The sequence below is a fragment of the Centroberyx affinis genome, unplaced genomic scaffold (assembly GCF_046629955.1).
Source record: "Centroberyx affinis isolate AG114_WGS23_722 - 3 ecotype Tasmania unplaced genomic scaffold, CSIRO-AGI_Caff_v1 ptg001340l_1, whole genome shotgun sequence".
Taxonomy (NCBI): domain Eukaryota; kingdom Metazoa; phylum Chordata; class Actinopteri; order Beryciformes; family Berycidae; genus Centroberyx; species Centroberyx affinis.
Window position 1 is genome coordinate 756,177 of NW_027279837.1, and position 18,935 is coordinate 775,111.

The window sequence follows — 18,935 nt, forward strand, 5'->3', positions numbered from 1 at the left end:
TAGAATTGGCAGCAAGATACTTAATGGGGCCAGTGCAGTAGAATGATGTTGTAGTTGTAAGGCCTTTGTGTGACATCCAATGACTCTGTCACTGCTTCTGTTGACCTAATTCAATTTTCTTTTCAATTACCTGTAGTATATTACCATCACAGCCATTGGTATTGTGGTATAAATCACCCGACTGGACCCTGTGGCTACAGCAGACAGGCACCCCACTGGGTGATGTAGAGCTCTGTCCTGTCTGGCCCATGTCTCCCTTAAATATAGTTTAGATTAAGGAAAGAACACAAAACACTCACGACCCACATATCAGCAGCCAGACTGTATGCCGCTGGGCCCTTTCATAGGAATGTAATGTATAATTACAGTGACTCAAGGTTAGACACATTTAGATGAAATTGCTTGCTTAGAACGAATCTCAATGAGTTCTGGAATCTTTAAGGTTGTTGTTTAGGGATATGTAATTAAAAAGAAAAGGTCTAGATGCAATGTATGTCCAATCTTGTATTGACTGTATGTTTAACAGTTTTTGTTGGACTAAGAGCTTGTGGCAGGTTCAATGAGCTGAGTCTTGGTCAGAGGGTGGGAGGCCATTGACTGGCCTGCGCTACCAGTGTCACCTCAGCGTCCTACTGAGGTGTGAACATCTATTGATTCAAGAAGGAAGTGCAGAGAGGGACCAGGTGCACAAACACCCTTTAATCGATAAGAGCGTTTTATCTAGTGTGCTTGATGGGAAAGAGGAATTATGCATGCCAGGATATGACGTGGGTATGGACCAAAACTGAATGAGTAGATATACCAGCATGTTGTGAACAGAGCCTGTACTTGAAAAATGTCATTCAGAGCAGAGGTGTTTAGTAGTATGGAGTTTTGAAAGAGCCTGTGCAGCAGCGGTGAAGGTGTTTAAGGTTTTATTGGTAGACCAAGTCAAGGTTATCAAGCCCGATGTGTCTTCAGAGCGATCCATCCAAGTATTCAAGCCACCTGACTTAAAACCAAAACCTGTTGAGAGAGTAGTCTATTCATTTTATCAGAATAATATCAAGCTCTGTCACACTTTACCTTCATGGTTTTTCAACCAATTGGCTAAAAGTGAAAGAGTGATGATCCATAGTACAGCACAATGATAGACTAATGGGAAAAAAGTACGGGTGTATGTGCCCTTGAGACAGAGCAACGAAACACAAGAAGAGGTGTGTGTGTGTGTGTGTGTGTGTGTGTGTGTGTGTGTGTGTGTGTGTGTGTGTGTGAGTGAGAGAGATTCACTTTTCGTCAATGCTTAGCGGCTTTGTAAAGCTAGTTAATTAAATGAGATGCCTGAGTTGACTTGCCTAAATTCACGGCCTTAATGAAGTTGATAACTGTGTTCTTTTTAATTAAGCTTCATTGTCTCTGACAACCTGTAAATAGAGCTGTAGCCAATGGAAAAACATCGCAAATTGCTTATGATGTCCTAAGCCCTTTGTCGAGGACATTTCTATCACACAAAACAGGAGAGAGACGCAGGAAGTCTGTCATACTTTGTCAAACAGCTTGAATTCATGTCATAGTTTATATCATACAAAACAAACACATGAACTGGAGGGGGAGGGAGAAAGATAAACGGTCTCAAGTATTACTGTACATGTACATACTCTACATACTGTACATTTCCAATATCCTTTTTACTAAGTACTTCCTTTTGAATTGTTTGATATTGACTGTCCAAGCCTGTGCTGACGCAGACTGACACGTCATATATATTCTCTCTCATATGTTCTTTTTCCAGAGGCTATATGCAGGAAACAAAATGCTAGCATGTACTGTATACACTCATTCCCTGCCTGTAGATATCCATCCAGCCTACATATTTTTAATTTGTGGTGAATAAAACTTAAACTTCTATTAATAATCTTGTTAGCATTTCCTGACGTTAGCCAGAGTGAGTTAAACATATGTTGCTGTCTCTGTGTTCAACAGGCTGTAAAATAGTAAAAAATAATTACTGTGTAATACCAGCATAATTTTATTCGTACCCTGAATACGCTGTGCCTGCAAGTACCCAAATGGACAGTGTGTATCTAATGTGACAGGTTTTTTTCTAATTTCCAGTCTGGCTAGTAATTACTTTACATCTACCCCCAACAAGTTTATCTTACTGTTCCTCTTGCTAGTAAGGACTATACTGTAGCTTCCTCTCAGGGTGAGTCCCTTCCCAGTTTCAGACCCTGAGTCTTCTGTATATCTGCATGATAGATGGCTGCTTCTCTTGAATTAGGAGGATAGCATTTATATAAACAAATTAACCACATTTTTCAGCTTTGCCTAGTCTGAAACCTTTGAATTGAAATTGACCTTGTACTGTTCTGCAAGCACCAGAGACTTACATTTTCATTTGGAAATTATTTGTCTTTGTGCTGTTGGTTTAATGAAGAATACTTGCTTTGAAAATGATTCCAGAATTGAAATGAGAGCACTGGCAAAAAGTAATGCCCATAATGTCTGACATGAGGCCCATCTCATCAGTTTATTTGATGCCATCTATGCAAATAATAACTGATCCAAAGACAGCCTTAGCTGCTGGAAACCTCTCACTCTCCCTGTGTGAGATATTGTATTAATACACTGTGAGCAACCACACTATAGACAACACTGGTAAATCTATTTATGTATTTTCAACAGTAGCCATGCAAGAAGGTAAATGAGTAGGTCGCAGTCAGATGAGATGAGTACAGTATAGCCATTAGTCCACTCTCTGTCCATGCATCCTTCATTAATACTGCTGAATTTTCCAAACAGTTCCTCTTGGGGGTGTAGCAACACTGCTCTACAGCCAGCATGCAGGACCTGGGACTTCATCTGCAGTTTTAAATAGAATGGGTGAACAATGGGTGAACTTGTGATAATGCACTTTAAATAATGGTGAGCTGCTCTGGAGGCAGACATAATCTCACTGGATTAGTTCAACCTCGATGGGCAGAGACAAATAACCAACAATTTTTCGGAGTGCAAGTTAGCTAACTTGCAAATGGCAAAGAAGGAACTTTGGTCAGAATATAAACAAAGCTATGGCAATGGGTTTTTTTTTCATGACCATGACATCCACGTTCTCAGAAGGCCAGCTAGGCTAACTAGCTAACCTAAATAACTGAGTATGCATTTTTTTCACTTAGTAGCCTATGAAGACTAGGAAGAGCGTTAGTCTTCATGATATTAGCTTCCTCCTCTCTGAGGTTTAACTCGACCAATAAGATTATTTCTGCCTCAGGAGCAGCTCTACCTCCAAGAAGTGTTTCTATAACTGAAATTCCAATCTGCTCCCAGCATGGTGCCTAGCAGGTGGTCAAGCCTGGAGAACAAGACCAGACCCACAATAACATGAATAGTTTCTAAACATACTTTTGGTCTCAACAACAATAGAGGGCTTTCAGGTGACGTAACACCCTCTGGCTTCTATAATGGAGGTCCTCAGGTCTGTTTCAACCTGTTCAGGTTTGTGTTTCTAAACGTACAACTTGACCATCTTGACAGAATTGAATAGATATCATTAATGTCTGTGCTGTTTTTGACTGGGAAGTGATTGGTTCAACGCTGATGAATCTGATCGACTTTGTATTACATGACGCTATACCATAGTATCTGGTCAGCTATCTGTCTTGTTGTAAACACATCTGATTTGTACACTAGCTACCGTGTGTAGTAGAAGCTAGCGTTAGTAGTGGCTAGTTGCATGTTCACATTAATATGCAGGCTGAAATTAGCTAGTTAACAAAGCCAAATACCATTCGTCAAGTTAATTGAGCTGAATCCTCTCAAGCTACAACTTGTCGGGGGTTGGACTACCGCATTAGAATACCACAAATATAATTTTCAGATATTTCTCTTTTTCTTCCCCAGTTGTATATATTTAGCCATTAATTGCACACAGCCAATTCCCCAGGACTTCCATGATGGTGCCAGCCATGGTTGTTAGGAGATTTAAACTGCAAAGCCTCTATAGCAGGGATATTCAAATAGCTCAGCCTGGGGGCCACTTTTGGAGAATGAGAGGGGGCCAGGGGCGAGTGGATTAAATAACCTGGTAGCACTAATGACACTTCATTGTCTTTTGGTTTTAAAATGTATTGTCACCAACAACCAACATAATAATTTCATGCATTGTTAACTAACTAAAACATGTCACTCTTGTAAGATGTCAGCGGTGACAGATTTTTCATTTTCACCTTCATCACAATAGTCATAACTGCTGTCAATCTTGTGTGAATCTCCATGGCATATTCTGTAAATGCAAATCCCTATAAGCTGTCAGTAAAGTCAACTCTCTTGTATACTTCATATTCAGACACTGTCAGTCCAGTTCACTTGTTAAGAAAAGGCACTCTTTCACACTCATTATGTTGCCAACAACAGTTATTGTATAACTTGCAATTACGCATGTATTGTCTTATCAGTTGCAATATAAACATTTTTTTTGCCACATATTTATTGGAGCTCTATTATTAGCACACATTGAACTGTTATCATTATGTAGGGTACATCAACAGACAGCGAAATGCAAATGAGTACTGTGCATTTATTTGCACACAGTAAAATACTGGGCTACTAATCTTCATCTATGAATTTAATAAATGTAGGCTACTTTCATAGTGTGTATATGTGACTTTTGGGGAGCTACCAAGAATGTCTTGAATGGAGTTCAGACTTTTAGTATCATGGCTCTATAGACTAATAAGACAGCTGGCTGTGGTGGCTATGGATGTTCTTGAAAAGGCAGAAGGAGTGTGTTTATTTAAATTAGTTGAACTGCGTTTAGCAATAAAAGGCGCTCTGGTTAAACGCTTCTCATCGTCTGTGTTCCTGAGTGTGTTCATCCCCGAAGAACTGCTACAACAAGTATTTAGATTTTATTAATTATTTCTTTAATCTGTTTTTCCTCCAGGTAATTGTGATAGTCTCCAGTTAGTTTCCATTATGCAGCAATGTCCTTTCATGTTGTGTGTTTATCCAACACATTATTATTTTTTTTTTTTGTATTTTATTTTATTTACTGTATCTCAATTTAGAATTTAGTATTTTTCCACATCCGCTTCCTATTAAAGGACATTTTGACTTTTGCAAGGCTGTAATTTGTAAATAAAATATAACAACTAAATAAATGAATAAATAAATAATTGACCTGCCTGGTAAAAAATAGTTAATACATTCAGACAGTATCTTAATGTCGAGAAATTGAACCAGACAAATAATTAAAGTTAAATGATAAACAACTCATGGAAAGATTATTCTTAAAATATTCAGACAATTTAGTATGGTTAGATTATTTGAATTTTCGCAAGTTTGCACAAATTTACTGGTTCAACACCCCCCCCCCCCCCCCCCCTCCCAAAAAAAAAAAAAAAAAAACACACACACACACATGCATGCATGCACACACACACATACACTGAGGTAATGGAAATAACTTGCTGACAATAATGTGATGATGACACCAACAGAGAGGAATATAGAGGGTGCAGGCAGGGGTGAGGGTTATTTCCAAAGGAGGATGACCAAATGGTGTGTGTCAGTCCCATCATTTCTACTGGACACTGGGGCATGCAGGAGTGTACAACACCTGTGTAACACTCGGTGTAACCACCAAGGCCTCTATGTCATCAGTAGCGAGTGTTATGTGTGTAGACCCATCTGTGTGTATGTATGGAGAGAATTAAGTGTCTTAGTCAGAAAGCGCCACCTCTGCAGTTCCACTATATTAGTTTGTCCTCGCCGGGGCAGGGTGACAAAGTCGGCATTGCCATGTATCTGCTGACGGATCAATCTCCCAGCAGTGGGAGAAACCCTTATGTCAACTTGGTGAGGCTGCATGGCTCACCCTCCCCTCTGAACAAATAAGATCACGGTCAAAATGAAAAGCATTATTACTGCTGACATCTTTATCTCGGGCCTACCTTATTTAATAACCAATTTCTTTCAAGGCTTCCTGGAGGAGTTTATCCTTTGGGCAAGCCGCTCTTAGCTGCTGAGAGTCTGCTGTTTAGTTATGTACACTCTGTTGCCGGAGGAAAGAAACTGCTTCATAGCTTTCAGCCTTATTGTTGCACATTGCCTGCCGCCCTCCTGTGATTATGTTTATGCCAATAAAGCCCTGGGAAAGTGCTTCACTGGGTGAAGGTGTTGAGAATACAGTGCAAGTAGCAGGGGGAAACGAGAGTGAGAGAGTTTTCTGAAAGATGCCTGCATTCGCTCATTGTGCAAAAATTGTCTAAGACAGCAAATACACAGGAAATTAATTATATATGATGAATGGTTTAATCAAATTCTGTGCTATTCTCCTTAATTTACCCACTGTGTCCATCTAAATATTATATAACTGTTCATAAGATTAATGGAGTCATTACATTCCTGATGGCAAAGCATTGTCTTTTTCTTTACTGACAAGCAACAAAAGAATCAAAACATCAATTATTTTATCCAGTCAATTTGGTTTGCTTATTGATGTTTTGACAACAAGAGCAAGTATGTTGATATCTTGATGGAGAGGATCAGCTTCAGCTATCAACCTTGACCTTTAAACCATCCAAGCAGCACACAGAGTGAAGCTAAACCCTGTGAGCAAGAGATTGTCTATTAGATCTGGTGGAGTCTGCCACGGTGCGCTCGTATTGAAAACCGATGTAGAGCCCTCTGATAAATTAAGTTTTAGTTTTAGAGTACAACCTGTGTAGTGCGGAGTTGGTGATTGAGAGAGGATTTACAATTAATGGTACAGCAAAGGGGATCAATTGCAATTAGGTGTCTGTAACACACTCTGTGGCTGATAAGCATCCTTGCCATCGATCATGGTGCCAACACTGCGGTCTTGTGAACCTGAGGCGGTCTCACTGTCTCCTCACAGCAAAACGTAATTGACCCCATAGGGTCAATGAACAAAGCTCAAGATTCATCATGGTTCTGGGATGATCCCTTGTGTGGAGGCAAACAGTAGACTTTTCATTTGCGGTGATGCTTATTTTTATGCAAATGTTCAGTAATCTAGAAGCATAGTGACACAGTTGGGACGCTATAGTGCCGATGTGCTGTATGCTAAACGCTAAACATGAAGACATGAGGAAACATTTCTCTTAGCTTTGAATTCATCTGTATTCTCAGCACTGCTCAGCAAGCCAAAGATTAGTCTGTGGAGTAGAGTCTTATGGCTATTTTGACTCAAACTTGTCTGTCTCAGCCTCTATTGGATGTTGACTCCACTTTTTTCCTGCCTTTCTGAAAAAATACAAACATTTTTTTAATTTTTTCGATGTTTGGTTTACTTTCTGCCCAGCACTACACATAATTCAAGGGATTTCACCTGTAGATACCTGTGTGTGTAATGGGCCTCAAACTTCTAAGCATTGATTAGTCAATTCCTATGCATTGATTAGTTGGATCTTGCATACCTACAGTATGATACCAAACTAATCTGAGTAAGCTATAGTTTATACTTACTGGGGTGTGGAGTAAGCAAGTCTAATTGATTATGTGTGTTAGAACAAAAACACACAATATGCAACTCATTATCATTCTGTGCATAAATGCATGGGCCAAAGTATCATGCTTGCATTCCTTCTCTTTCTTCCTCATTATGCTTGCATTATTTTGAAAAATCTGCCTTAAATCTGTGTCTGCAATGCAATATGTTATCTAACCATTAATCGGATGCATAATTAAACAGCTTGGAAATGGAGGGCAAACCAGGAAACGGAGAGCTACCAAAATACATTGAATACTAGCCTGCATGTGACCAATTTTGGATCACCAGGGGTCAAAAGTAGAATCACAAATGCTGACAGTGACATGTTTTGGCTGCAATATCCACATTCATTAAATATAAATATTCTATTAGATCTAGAATCTGATCCTGCGTGAATAGAATATTTTTACATTCCCAAACTGAGACTATAGTAGTCAGTCAGAGAACGTCTAATCTAAATCCACATTTCTTTCTGGTTCTACAAAGCTCTTAATACCCCTATAATACAACATGCATACTGTAGCATACAAAGCCTATAATACATGCTTCTCTGGGAAAACACTCATAGAATTCCAGAATAGAATATTGAACAACATAGAACCCTTTGGCTTTGGTAAAATGCTGAAGTATATTCTTTTATTTTTGGAACAAAATATAGAAAAACAAACCATCACAAAATCTGCTAAGGCCAGCCATCACACGCTCTACCCATTCATTATCTCAATTCAGGAGGAAATCTCTGTCTTGCTTTTTCTCTCTGTCTGCTCCTCCTCTTTTTTGTCCCCCCCCCCCCCCCCCCCCCCCTCTCTCAGACCAAATAACAATCACTGGCCCGATTTACATGCACATAGAATTAGCTCTTAACCCAGTTACTCAAGTGGTTTTGGAACGATGCATGTAAGCTTCACAGCTCGGTTAGAATAACCTGGGTAAGCCCGTATTCGCCAGGCTAGTAAAATGCCTGCCATACATCGATAATGAACGGGTTGCTGCGGAAACACATGGAAACACCTCACTCCTTTCATTTTTGGTTTTCACCGTCTGCACAAACTCTTGCACAAGGTTAGGGTAGCGTTTTGCTGTCAACTTACAAAAGTACAATTGCCAGGATGTTATTTGCTGGTTGTCTGTCAGAAGTGCGAGGAAGATTGCACACATAACTATTGGGATCATTATTTACTTTTCCATCCATTAGAAGTAACCTAGCATTGCTCAGTCAAAGATGGAGGGGGAAGTTGGTGTCCGCACCTTTTCATACTTTTTTGCTGGCTGGTTCTATCTGTGGGTGGGAACCACAGTTGGATATAAATTGGTTTATTCATGGCACCAGAGATGCTCAATCACAGAGTGTCAAAGGTTCATGTAAGACCTTGACTGGAGTATGGGCAATATTATGCATGTTAGCCATAATTCCAATTCAAGTTAAAAATAAATTATTGTACAGTTCAGTTGTATAATTCAGTAGCTTGTCAATTTACCAACAAATTCAAATTCCAGTGCAGAGCATATTGTGATTTGATGGGCTAGTTTGTAAAAGATGATTTGCCAAACATGAATTGCTCATAATCTGACACTCATTTCAACTGATGTGACTTAACAGTTGTGAGAAACTGCATTGCTCTTGGATTGCACACATCACACTGGACAGCAAAAAGCATGTCGACACTGTGCTGGCTTATTGCCTCCGATTAATCTTGCACTCGAAGGATGTTAGCCTGTAGTCAATAGGGACTGCCTGTATTTGTTATCACTCTGTGTCATCTTTGAATTGGCATGAGGAAGTGATACATGCAGTATGCTTCTGTCTGTCTGTGACAATGAAATGAATGGAGACAACGCAACTATTGCAATTATTAAATTTATTCTGATGATACTGATGTTTTCACACTTTTATTCTTTGTAATCTATGATGCAATAGTTACACAAGGTGCATCAATAAAACATTACACAAATGTGAATGCCAACAGCCTGTGTGACATATGAATATGCTGATCAGTCGACTTTAATTTTTTAAATGATTTGTAACTTTGCTAAAGATACCCACGTCCCCCAACCAGATACAACATAGACTGACAGAATTAGGTAAAATAAATTCAAGGTGGCACATGGCAAACCCCACAGAGATTCACTTTGCTCCAGTCTTCACTTGTAGAGAGACTCAACTGATTATAAAACACAGACCAAAGAGGCCGCACTCAGATCAAAAGGAAAGTTAGAAGGGGTAGAGATTTGCAAAGTCAATCCCGCCACCCTGTTAGCTTCAGATACACTGCTTGATAAGGTCTTTGGATCAATACGCTGATGGACACTGTGACAGAAGCAGGCCGGTTATGCACTCCAAACCTGGATCCTTCTTTAGTTGTTGGGGGATCGGCTCATCAGGACAGACCTTGACTGATCCAATGTGTGTTGTGAGTGTTTCTTGGCACCCCCATAGCAACCAATAAAATGCAGTATTTTGTGTATCGTTTTGCTAATCAAAAACAAGATTTAACAGATTCTCAACAGCTGAAGGAACACCAACCTATCCATTATTCTGATCCACTTGACAGGGTTTTATGAAGATTTAATCAATCCACTGATGATAAGAAGATGTTTATTTTATTAGCCTACTTCTAAACTGCAAATATAACCTCCAGTAATCCTTACGGATAGACAATAAATCACAAAAGTCTCCTTTTTTATCCGTCTCTAAAAAGGAAAACCATATTGCTGTGGAAAATATATCGCATTCAGCTGTGGTAGATGTGCTCACAAATGTTGTTTTCCTTGCCAATCTAATACAGATTCTGCTGTTACTGACACTAGAGCGTCAAGAAAAGAAAGTCCCCCTCCCCCTTCCCCTTCGCTGACTCCCTCTGTCCTTATCAGCAGGAGGGAGATTGAAAGTTTCAATTGGGTTTATCGTATCAATTGTCCAGGCTGACATTCAATGTTAGGCCTGGCAGCGTTGTCATGGCCAAGGAAAAATTCACTCCAAACAAACTAGTAGAAACCTCTTTCATGGAGATGCAATGTCACATTGTTGAATGTTGATGAGACATGCAGTGTTTAATACAATATGTCAGTGCACTATGCCCACATAATTTAACATTACACAAGTGTGAGAGAGACTAACATGGGCTCCTGAACAGTAGGGATGTGAAAAAGAAATATATATATATATGTATTAACACTTATATAGAGTTTGCTTAAAGACACCGTTTGCGAACATGAAAAATATACACCAGGGAATAAAGATTTAAATGTCATGCAGAGACAAATCCTGGAGCTGCTTTCTTAGCAATTAATTGTAATTCACTGGAGACTGACTTTGTACTGAATATTTCTTTGAGTGATTACACCCAAATGAGCTTTTGTCAGTGCTAATAGTTCTGAACCAGGAGGTGTAATCTGTCCATCTTAACTCATAAGTCAAAAATAGGAAAGATGCCTTTTTGCCATGACAAAATCCTATATTATCATATCTTATATTTATTTTGGGACATCCTAAACTTAATTATGGGTTACCAAGGACTTATTTCCAACCAATGAATGATGGATAAAGTTCCTGTTGTTTGCTTAAAGGAAAATTCCATCCTTGGATACTTGCTGTTATGTATCATCAATCGGTGTTCAGTGCATCCCAGGAGTTATTGTGATGAAGTGTTGTAATTTACTTTTTTGTTGCATCCACACTCTCTCAACTTGCTTCGTCTGCTTCTACTTCAGTTTGTGATTTCCTACATTTCCCAGAATGCCTTTCAACCACCCCCAGAGAACGGGCGTGAACTTGTTGCATCCAGCTGTTGGTTTTACGTGAAGGTGCTGACAGGCTACTGTCAGTGGAGAAATTGGTCTCTCTTCCTTTTCTATGATGGTTTTCTCCCTGATGATTGTCGGTGCAAAATGGTGGATCCGGAAAGAAGTTTGATTCTGTGGGACTGATAACAACAACTAAGCTAGTTTTCTATTACTAGTTTGGCTATTACATGGTGATGCTGTCTTTGTCTGATGCTACCACTTTAACTGAAGTTATTCACCAACAATGAGTAAAATCCATTGAGGTATTTACTGAAGCTGCTTCACTGATAAAATGACTAATAGCCAAGGTTGAATTGGATTTGTCAGAATAAAAGCAGTAGTTATTCTGACAGTAGGGACTGTAGGAACTCAGTACCTCGCTCTTAATAACCCATTTAATAAGGTCAATGAAATCAGGTTCTTTAAAGGAGGGAGAGCAGTGTAGGATAGCAAGATCTCTGAGAGTCTCGAAGAAAAACAATCACTTTTATTACAGTGTAAAAGTAAGTCAAAAACAGTGCAATTAAACTCCTCTTTTAGCCGTTGATGGCCCTCTCCAGCCTATGGTATACTCTCACATTATGGCGTAGTGCAGCCTGTCTTTGTGATTTCCTCTGTGTAAGGCATAGCTCCTCCCAGTAGACTAGAAGCAAGAAAACTCTGGCCTGCGGTTTCCCTAACAAGCAACAAATGCTCGAGGGAACACAGGTTTGTGTTGGAAATTGGTTAATGGGGCTTCAAGCATGGAAATAGATGAAAAGCCTTTCACTATACAAATGATATAATTTTGCAGGTGCAAATTTACAGGCTACATACATTTATGAATTGCCCCCTTTGGTACCAAGCATCTGACCCCCATCAGGAACCCTGGTTAGGATACATCAGCCTGCACTCTTTACAGTCACAATATGGTAAATTCATGGCTCAAGCTTAGCATGCCAGAGTGTGCACCAGTGGCTTTGGTGGGTAAAAAAAAAGTGATTGCAGTTATGGTTCTTTGTTGCTCTGGACTTAGCTTGGCTTAGTGACAACAAGGGCAGCTCTCTATGCTCTTCCGCCATTTATGCAAACCAGGAAGCAACAATTCCCGGGACCAATCCCATTGTTCTAGCAGAAAAGAAGCAATAAAAACATAAGCCCATGTTAATATCACTGCACACCAAACAGTTACATGCCTAAATATAGGTACAAAACTAAATAAGAACACAAGATGCAGCCCTGTGGTCACACTATGGCTCTCCTGTCACCACCCTGCACCACTGTGTGTGTTTGTAAAAAATTGCACAATGTGTAAATTACAATATGGAGTTTTTTTTTTGCAAAACTGTCAGATGGATTGTGTAAATTTGTTTTGCCATATGCAGAACATAAAACATAGGAAATCATTTCAGCACTAGTTTTGGGGACATTTATCATTTTCCTCTCCCTCATGTAGGCAGCTAAGACTCTCTAGACTGGGCTGGAGCCAAGGAGCAGCAGTGCTGCCTTCCAGCCAGAAGGAAACAGAAGAAGTGTCTAATAAATCCCCCAAACTATTATAAAATATTAGCTAATCTTTTTACAATTCAGAATGACATGGATGGGATTTTTTTAACAGGTGCATTACTGCTGAAGTGCCTTGGGGGCAGAGATTAGCTACTGCGCCAGTGCATGACTGCAGGACTGAATGAATAATGCCACGAGCTGAGTGTTGCTGTGGCCGGCCTCTATAAGCACTGATTCTGCTGCAATCTGAATGTCAATATTTAAGCTTATTTATCCCCCACGCTGACATTTGTATACCCTGCAGTGATTTTACAGCTTTGGAAATAATGTCAGAATCTGTAATATTTTGTAAACTCATCTATTATTTATCATACACTAGCCACAATGATACACTAAACTACTGAACTACTTGGATACTCACAGAAACAACCTCTATAACTGCTATAACATTCTAGACTATCATTGAAATTGAATGCATATACTGTATCTATAGTGCATAATCAAGTATTTTTTCTTGGTTTATATAAGGTGCTGAAATGGTCAGAGAAGCAAATGTAACTGGAAAGCCGCCTACTCAACACCCATGATTAGCTGCGAAAAATCAGGGCACACTCTTCTCTCCGCTTGTCAACTGTTGTCAAGGTGCCCTTTGGCAAATAATTTAACCCCCAACATCTTCAGTGCAGCTGCTTGTGGCTATAATAGGCAGTTTCCAGTTCATGCATACATGTATGTATGGAACGCTCCCTCCCTCTGCTCCTGCTTTTGCAGGCTTCTTGTTCTCTGACATCTTGTGTCGTTAAATAATAAAATAAGTTCCAATATGTCCGTGTAATGTGTTTATCAGTAGTAACTGTGTTCCCTTCATCGTTAGTTGTGCCAATGGCAATTATAGTAGCTCAGCACCAACAACAGCAACTTGACTGAATTCCTAGCTTGTTATGATATGTTTTTTTACTGGTGCTCTGTCTGGAACATTGCTGCTGTCTTACCCATGCAGAACAGAACAGAACAGAAAATAAAACAAATATAATTGTTTTTTAAAACGTACTTAAAGAGTAATTCTGCACCTAGTGTCAGCTAGTTCTCTCCGCCTACTGCACGATTTAAAAAAAAAAGAAAAAGAAAGACAGTGGGCATGAAGAGCGGGGGAGAGGAGGAGGGTCCGGGTTGGTGAGAAGAGGAAGGGGGTGGAGTGTTTGTGGACATGTGCACGGGCTGATAGGCTGGGGTGGGAACATTTTTTGTTTTTACCAAATGACATATCGTAGGACAACTGTCCTTGAACACAGCTGCATCTTCAACTGAACACTGCTGCTAATTTTAACCACTGGAAGGCGAACTGAGCCAGATTTAGTGAGATAAATATGACACATGGCACATTTGGGATCAAATGTTGACAGTATGACCTTGGTCATAGTACTAAATACCAGTTTACAGCTCAAAAAAAGTTTCTTTTAGTGTGGAGTTACTGTTTAATGAACTATGTCCCTGTCTTTTTTGCATAGAAGCAATGGAATGACGCTATGCTCATATAGAAGGACCTTGAAGAACAGACCTTAACTACTCCGACCACAACATTGCTGTAATATGGAACAGCTGTCTACCAGCAATACCAGCCCAAATCACTCATTAATCACTTGTTTGTTTTAAATACTGCAGCACAGAGGTGGCCGAAAAGGTGCCAGCAATTTTATGCTTTCATTAGCGGCTCACATTGACGACTACCTGCAGGGCATTTGAAGGTGATAATCAAGTTTTTTAAAAGCCAAAGATTATTAACTCTCCTATCCATGCAACAGAGCTATGTAGCAGCAGCAGCAGCAGCAGCTTTATGATACATATTTTTTAGGTAAGATAGATAGATACAGAGCTGCTGCTGTGACAGAGATGAGATCACAAAGGAGCTGAGATGTTGACATCGTCCCTGTTGTCCTTATATAACGCGTTGCTGTCGCAGGTCTTAGACTTACCACTTTTGTTCATGTCCCCAGAGGTGGCTGCTTCCCCACCAACTCAAGGTAGAGGACATTGTCGGGACACGGCAGCTTATACATGTTAATGTTCCCTTTTTCCTATTCCACTCCTGTTAGATTGATGGCTCAGCAGTGGTTCTCATTGATCAATCAGACACAATCTGCGTCTCAAATGAACCCAGGCCAGGGGGATTGTGCATTCTTCCAGGGGAACCACATCCCTAAGGGTATGACAGTGTGGTGCACTCGATCGATTGTTTTCAACTTATTTGTGTAAATACTTTGTAACCTTGCCGATTTATCATCTGCGATTCTTTGCCACTGAGTGAGAAAACTACAATACATACTACCAGGCCGCTGATGTGGGCCCGGCTTGTAATTTTCATCCATGTGGTCAAGACTGGAGAAGGATTATAGGAATGATGAGAATTAATTATGCATTTCATCAGTATGATGGATACCACACATTCAACTCAAAGCCATATTTCCCCTGAGAACAGAGGGAAGCTCGCTCGTTCCTTGAAACCTTTGAGAAATACTGTCAATTCTCACTTTCAGAAGATGAAACTTAACTGACATTAGATTTTCTCCACTGCAGATGGCTCAAACTCTAGAATGGAAAAACCTTCCTTTCACAGTCCCTTAACTAGGTAATTACCAGGTAAATACATGGTAAGAATAGTAAATTACAGCTGTAACTAAGTCAGTATATACTTCAAAATCACAGCTGAATTACTTAAAAACACTGAACAGGGTAACAAGGTCTTTGGGAATAAGGCTGCACTTCATTTGAAACACCTTCTCTATTACCCATCAGTTCAATGAGCCATCTTGTAGGTACTGAAAGTTTCTATTAGCAATAGCCCATGTTTCATTGTATACTTTGTAGCCATTAAGGCAATACTCTCCTATAAATTATCTCCTATAAATTTCTAGCATCGTAATTGTTCATCGCTCTATCCAATTGAAAAGGCTTTATTGAGTTGTGGGAATGTGACAATAAAGATCTCCAACAACCTCTGACAGACTACGTACTTTTCCTCTAGTTTCACTGTACATTTTATGAAATACTGGGTACATTCATACAAGTCTGCATTACTCTGAGATTCATCTCTGCTGAATGGCTACCATGTATGCATCAGTGTATTATTAAAGGTCCAGTGCAATGAGAATTGTATTTCTCCATTTCATGGTTTAATTTAAAGACTGTTTATGTAAAGTTACTCAAATTATTACAACTGTCAGCACTGTGGAAATTTGAAAAAAACAAAAAAACAAAAAACAAAACTGTCCCTCTGGTTGTCTACAGAATCAAACAGATTTAGAATTCCAATCTACTTCCTCACCTACACCCGGGTGTTAATGAATGCTCTGATTGGTCAACAGTATGCATAGTTAATCAGGTGTCCCATTGTCTTTCAGGCAGTAGCCAGGAGGCTACGTCTTACCAAACTAGCCAAAATCTTTTTGTCTGCATTGTTGCTGCATTCCCTGTATAGCCCTGTTCTGCACCTGTCAATCTAAAACAAAAATGACCTTTCAACATTAACTGCTAGAAACACCTCAATCCATTTAAGTTTTTTTTTTTTTATATCTAGCTGGTGAATATTCCACACCTTCCACAGCTAGAGCTAACGTCTTAGCTAGCTCCTGCTCATCAGTGTGTTAAATTCAATGCAACATTTAAATTTAATTAACATTTTGAGAAAGAAAGCTGTCACAAAACATTGCATACATATTGACAAAAACTTTAATCCCTTTGTTGTACTTTGAAGTAGCTTTGAGAACTTTTTTTTATCCATAAATGGAGTGGAGCTGAAACCTATCCATCACTCTCAAATCCTCCATATGGGAGAAGAGCTGAGATTCACCACGATCTTACCAGAGTCAAGCCAGCAAAAATATAAAAAGCTAGACTTCTGGCTATAATACAAAAAAAATGCCTTAAAGAACATATGTCACGATGCTTTTTGAGTAACAGAAAGAACCAGTGAGAAATGGAAAATATTAGCCAGGGAAAGCATATTATTTGCTACTGCATTCTTGTCAGTTGTCTGAGGCTCATACCTCTACCTGGGTTCAAATCCGTCCTGGGACCTTTGACGCGTCTCGTCCCCCTCTCTTTGCCCCCCAATCTTTCCTGTCTATCACCACTGTTAGCTATCAGGCAAAGGGCAAAAATGTCCAAAAAGAGTTTTTATATATCTATAGTCTTTATGTTTACTTAAGTCCTTTGTAAAAACATTGCTACATTTGTTCGTCACTAAAGGTTTTATTTTGAAAATTATAACTTGATGTCAATTTTTTTTAAATAGATAGCGCTGTAGTGTAGTATCTAAGAAAACCTAATTTATAGGAATGTATTGCCCTAATTCCTAAAAGTAAACATTTAAACGTGGGATATTGTTAATATAAACATACAGTGTACATACAAGATTGCTCCTTGAATTGATGAGTAATAGAGAAGGCGTTTTTAAGAAAATATAGCCTAATTCCCTGGGAAACGTGGTTAAACTCAGGCTATTATATGCTATACTATGTTTTTCAGTAATTCAGCAGTTTTTACCTATTGTACTACTTAGTTACAGTTGTAATGACTTGGTAATTTACTATTTTTTACCATGTATTTACCTATTAATTAATGAACTGATTGATCATAGTCCCTCAAGTACTTTTTTCTTAGTATGAATTGTTCGGGATTTTGTCTTTCTTTTACTCTCACAGTGAGGACATGATTACATCAGCATGTTTTTGTTCTGTATCGATAACATTTGAAACTCTCAGTTAATGAAATATTCCAGATTCTAGGTCATTACAACCGTTGCCTTCCATTCACCACTCTCTCAGCTGTGAAAAATGGAAAAAACATGAGTCTGGGCTCTGTTTTTGCTCCAATGGATTATTACTGTCAACAACAAAAAACACAAATAAAACTCGAAGAATGAAGAGTCATAAAAAATTAGATATTGATTAGATTTTCTCAGAAAGACACAAAGACTGGTGCTTTGACTGGGGTTGCAGTTTTGTCTGAGCTAGTTAATAACATGTTTGATATTGATTTTGAAAATACAGTTATGCAAATTTGTCAGAATTTAAAAGGGTGATATGAAGCACTAGAAGGAACTTTGACCTGTGATTGCTACAAAAAGTAATATTTCATGAAATACGCTCTCTGTAGTTGAGACATTGACCAGGATTGATGTCATTCACTGTTTTACAACCATCATTTATCAGCTGAAACATTTTTGTTTTAGTTTGCAGTTACTTTTTAAAGAATGTTTTCATACAAAATGCAGGTCCATGCAACTTTCTATTCTGACCCAATTTCTTTCGCTCTCCATCAACCCAGACATGACTGCAGACGGTTGACAAATGCAGGGTCTCCCGTGGAGGAGGCAGACACTGGGAGAAGACACTGATGTTTCCTGTCGAAGAGAGAGAGAGAGAGAGAGAGAGAGAGAGAGAGAGAGAGAGAGAGGAGAGAGAGAGAGAGAGAGAGAGAGATCCACCTCGGGCAGCGTCAGCTCTGTCCTTATTTGTCATAAGTGTCCGCTGTTTCCCATGGCTAAAGACAAAGGCCAAAGAACGTATGAGGAACATGCATTTTTAATGTGACGTCCTCATCAAATTCACCACAGCGGACTGAACGGAATGCCAATGATGTCTTATTCTTCTCGCAATAACAGGGAGAAAATACCACAATATGAATGGAAGCTGTGAAGGACACATCTTCCTCCCACATAACAAAGTTGTTTTTCAAGAAGATTTTCACAAAGTTTAATCAGAGGAGCACAAGGGTGGGCAAAAACTGTATCAAAAATAACAAAAGCAGAATAAAATCATTTGTTTAATGTCAGAGACATGGTCTTTTCTCTGTGTGCCTCCTGTGAAGAGTAAAACAACATGATGTCTTCACTGACAGTGAGACGCAGGATATGAGCAAACATCATTACAGCTTACATCATATTATACAACATGATATCATGGTACATACTGATTTGACCAGACTCACCTCTATCTTGTTGCAAATATGTTTCCCATCACTCTGTGCCCATTATTTGACACGCCTGAAATGTCAATGGAGACTGAAAGATAGTCGGTTGCATTCGGAGAGAGGAGGAGAGCGGGGATGGAAATAATTTCGCCGGCACTATACCGTAGCTTTCATCTGTGATGTTCTCTTGCAGTTGTTGGTCTAC